Source organism: Limulus polyphemus, unplaced genomic scaffold, assembly GCF_000517525.1.
Source record: "Limulus polyphemus unplaced genomic scaffold, Limulus_polyphemus-2.1.2 Scaffold2338, whole genome shotgun sequence".
In the NCBI taxonomy this organism is placed as follows: Eukaryota; Metazoa; Arthropoda; class Merostomata; order Xiphosura; family Limulidae; genus Limulus; species Limulus polyphemus.
In genome coordinates, this window is record NW_013667948.1 from 2,580 (window position 1) to 8,019 (window position 5,440).

The following is a 5,440-nucleotide window of genomic DNA, read 5'->3' on the forward strand; positions in this document are numbered from 1 at the left end:
TATCAACTATATTCCCATTATTTCTTGATTAAATCCGCTATGATTATGGGTTTATCTTTGTGATACTTCTTGGGAAATTAGATTTATCTGAAAATACCACCACTAGACAGGACGAGAAAATTTTATATAATCTTGAACACTTAAAACAATCCTGAATAAGCATTTAAGTTTGAACTGATAACAGGAAAACCAATAATGACATTAATAATTTCTTTATTCTACATCCTATGATTGGTTAACCTAAAATACAGCATCATATTTTCTGCCATATTTTGTCTTTTAAAATTAATGACCTATATATATAATATTTGGAAATAATTTAATACTTTGGATTTCTGTTTACAGGGTAAAAAAATAAGCACTGTGATGATTTGGAAATTGCCATCTGATGTAAAAGCTGTTTTTGGTGAAGCCTTTGTCTAATGAATTTACGTTATTAAGCCAACTGTTTCATTTACTATATGATCAATTGCATTACATAAATGGAAAAGGTAAAATTGTAACATATTTACACAACTGTATTTTCATATGGTTAAATGCTTTCTTGACATCACTTGTTGATGGTTTAAAAAAGTTTACTATATCATTCAAAACACACTTACTGTTAACTACAAAATTTACATTAAATTATGCCTTACTAAGTCTATGTAACTTAAACCTAAGATAATAGTAATTTTAAAGTTTATAATTAAAAATAGTTTGATATATTTTATTGCAGTCTTAATAATGTAAAAATGAACTGATATATAAAACCCAAACTAATTAAAATCAATTTAGATCCTGGTTGATTTCTTATGGTAAGGTCTAACATGACCTGTACACAAAACATTAGGCCAGGGGTCTCCAAACTATGGCCTGCGACTTCGGTTTATTCTCCCGCCAACAGTTTATTAAAGTAATAATATAATTTTTCAACATTATAAAAACAAAAATAAAACGTAATTGAGCAAAAGCCGATCTTCTCATGTATGCATACCTACTTAATTTTACCATGACCCCTCCGGCCCGTGAAGCCTAAAAAGATGTACCTCCGGGCCATTGTCCAAAAAGGTTTGGAGACCCCTGCATTGGGCTTTAGAAATATCTATCATTCACCACACAGTTTAAAATTAATGTTTTATTTCTCAGAAGTTTTATGTAGATGTGAGGCTTATAATTGAACCTGTTATTCTATTTATCAATAACTTGTTTTTACTATAATCTCCCTTAATTAAAAAACAAAAGTAAATAAAAAATATATCACAATTCCTTCAACTTATGTGAATGGCATACATGCAAATCAAATACAAAGAAACTAATACTTTCTAAAAATGGAACTGTATTTTTCAGGGGGTAAAGAAAGAATATTTCTTTGTGTTAGATATACATGACTGTTTAATTTCATTTTTAAATTTAATGTGAACGTTATTATTTAGATTGTTTACAAAGTGCGAGTAATTTTTAGAAGCGATATTTTATCGCAGGTTTCTTTACATAACTATTCACGAATCATTGGTTGTGTAGTTCAAGTGTTGTAAATGACGTCATGTAACTAGAACCTACTAAATTATTCTTGTTGCTTTAAGTAAGTATTGTTGCATCTTATATCTAGTAGTGTGTGGAACGTTCGAGATACGCGTCGAAAAATTAGTTTGAGATAGATAGATCTAGATTTTTGTGATCATGAGTTTAGCTATAAAGAGTGTATAGAAACGACTTTTAAAGTGAAATTATCACATATTGTATTGTAATCAAAGAGTAGGGAAGAATAATTCATCTTGTCATTTGGGTTCTAAAGTAACTGAACCACCTGTGTGGACTTTTGACGAAAATAGAATTATTTAAAGCTCTGGTAACCAACAGTGTAACGAACATTTGTATATGTTTGACTTGTTTTAATACATTATTTTAAAACAAGTAGACTGTGTGCTGTTTGTTTATTCTTGATATTTATTGCCAACAAGTCACAGACACCTATTGTAAAGAATCTGGCCCATACACAAAACTTGACAGTGGCGAGCAAACCAGGATCTACAGTGGTAATTAACAGTAGAAGTAGACGTAAAAGAACAGCAGTATAAAGGCCCATATTTGCACAGCTGTAATGGTGGCTAAAATATTGTAGAGGTCACAACCACACTGTACAACCATGTCGACTGATTTTCATAAGTGGATGGAGAGGGGTGAGCTACTTGGGCTCAAATATGGTCATTTATGCAAGTTTGTTAAACAACAACAAGACCCTGAGAGAGAGAAAAGCACCAAAAAAGGGAGGAAGAAATAGAAAGACTGAAAAAAGAAAAGGGAAAACTGGAATTAGTGATTGTAAGAGCACAAGAAGAGAAAGAAGAAAATGAGTTAAAAGAGAGATTGGAACTGGAGAGAATAGGAGCACACACTGAGATCGCCAAGCTCACCCAACAGAAAAATGGAGGACCCAAGTATCATAATGGGGTGAAGTCCAGCCAACCCAAGCTGCCCAAATTTAATGAACAGAAAGACGACATGGATGCTTTTCTGGAGAGGTATGAAAAATTTGCCCAAGTTAGAACTGGGAAAAAGGTTTTTGAAACACTAGGAACTTACCAAGGAAGTTTTTCATTGGATGTTCAGAGAAGTCAAACCTGACACAAGAGAAAATGTATTTCAGTGAAGATAGTCTTGAAGGAATAGCAGATCTATTAATACGTGACATTTCATGATCACTTGCTCCACTTACATGTCACTGTTTCTCAAAGAGAGAGCACCGAAAAAAGTGGAGGAGATGATCAAGCTGGCAGAACAGTATATGGAAGCTCATGGAGAAAGTATAACTGGCAAGTCCAAGAATAACCTGTCAAAGTCGAAAACAAAGGTGACTAACCAGATTTAGAATGCCACCAAAGGTAAAAAGAAGTCAAGAGACAAAATGTAGAAGATTTTATGCTTGTTGTAAAATGGGGCACATTGCGAGTAAGTGCAAGTCTGACACCAACAAGCAACAGCAGAAATCTCAACATAAAGTAGCTCGAGCTACCTACAAAGATGGTGTTGCCAATAAACAAGAGTGACTTTCACCGTGGATGCTGCTGCTGCCAGAAGAAAGAGAATGATAACAACTTGTCAGATTCACAACAAGAAGGAAGTGCTATCACCATGACTAAACAGTGCACGATTGATGGTTAGCTCAAGATAGCAAATAAGTCAACAGTGCCAATGGATATTGGACCATGTGACAAACATTGAGAGGTGTCAACAAACCAAAACATGACAGTATGTGAAGTCTATATCAGAGACAAGAAAGTGAAAGTTTACGAGACACTGGATTCAGCACTGAGAACCAGTCTAATACCTGATGACCAGATGATGGGCATAGTACGTCTGTGTGTGCTGATTGATAGGATAGTGAGAAAGTTTTCCATAGTAAGAATAAAGGTGGACACTTCATACTACATGGTAGATCTTGAAAACCATATGTATGAAGGTACCCATCTACGACTTTGTGATTGGCAATATATCAGGCAGTAGGAGTTTGGAAGAACCAGACAGAAAGGAGACTGATGCGGCATCTGCAGTCACCATAAGAGCTCAATAAAAGAAAAGTAAGCAAGAAATCAAACCACTTAATGTCTCGAAAGGTGATATCCAAAATGTAGGTCTACAGGAACTGAAGGAGGCACAGAAGAAAGAACCTTCACTACAGAAACTTTGGGACAGTGCTTGGGAGAAAGTCGAGCACAAGACAAAGGGGAAAGGAACTTACAGAACAGAAGACCAAAAGGGAGTGCTGTATCGGATCTAAAATGACAATTCTACTGGGGAAGTTAAACAGATCATAGTACCAACAAAATACCAGACTCAAGTGATGAAGTTGGTTCGTGAGTTGATTGTGGGAGGACACCTAGAAGCAAAGAAGACAGCAGACAGAATCATCAGCAACTTCCATTGGCCAAGGGTCATTGGTGATGTGACCAAATTCTGCAGGTAATATTACATCTGCTAAAGGGCAATACTTAGAGGAAAGGTAGCCAAGAGTCATTCAGCAAATCAGCTGTGGACTTGATCATCAGACCACTAGCACTTGTATCCAAGAAGGGCAATCAGTTTGTGCTGATAGTAATTGACTATGAGACACATTATCCAGAAGCCATGGCATTGCCGAAGATAGAGATGGGGAGAGTAGCAGAAGCCCTCTTGGAAGTGTTCAGCAGAGTGACAGAGGGACCCAGTTTACCTCAGAACTGATGCAAGAGGTATGCAAACTCATCAGCACTAGACAGCTTTTTACTACCCCATACTACCTCAGATTTAATGGACTTTGTAAGAGTCAATGGAGTCTTAAAGAGCATGTTGAAGATGTGAAAGGGGAGACCACGTGACTGGAACAGATACCTGCAGGCAGTATTATTTGTTTACTGAGACATCCCACAATGTACTGTATGGAAGAATAGTATGAGGTCTGATGCAGATATGGAAAGAATTGTGGATAGGATAAATATAGTCAGAATTGAGGAATACATTCCAGTACATGTTAGACCTCAGAAACCGACTGCTGGGGACCTCTCAATTCGCTCAAGAAAGTCTGTATGCAGCTCAAGGCAGTCAAAAGCACTATTATGACAAGAAGGCCAATAATCGACATTTTAAGGTTGGACAGGAAGTCATAGTTCACCTGCTCACAGACAACAACAAACTCACCCTGCAGTGAAAAAGGACCTTTTGATGTGCAGGAAGTAGTCTAACAGAATAGATTATAAGGTGAAAGTATATGGAAACACCAAGATCTACCATGTCACTCTGTTGAAGAGGTACTTCAAAAGGGAAGAAGACCTAATAGGTGCAGGTATTGAAACACAGATTTACAATGTAGGTGTGGCTGTCACAGACACAAAACCAGAAGATGGTGACTTTGTCATAGGAGATAAAGACCTACTAGACCTAAGACAACATCAGTAAAGAACTGACTGACAAACAGAAGATAGTGCTACAAGATATACTATGCCAGTAGACAGATGTCTTCACAGACAAGCCAGGCAAGACAGATCTTGTACATCACAAGATCGAGACCACGACTACAGATCCAGTCAATGTGAAGCCCTACCAGATACCCTGTGCAATGAGAGACCTGATTAAGCAAAAGTCGAGGTAATTTTAGAGACTGGAATCATCGATCCTTCAATTTCAGCCAGGGGCAACAGTGAAAAAGAGGGATGGCTTAAACCACTTCTGCATAGATTTCTGGAAGCTGAACCTTGTGACGAAGTTCGACTCCAAACCTATGAGAAAACCAGAGGCTGTCATAGCAAAACTAGATGAGGCCAAGTGCTTTACAAAGATCGACCTCAGTAAAGGTTATTGGCAGATCCTGATAGAGACAGAATCTAAAGAGAAGACAGCCCTTGAGACACCAGACGAACCATCATCCTCTTGCATACCTCCAGAGGTGCAAAATCGACACTAGGAAGATCATGAGATGGGTGTT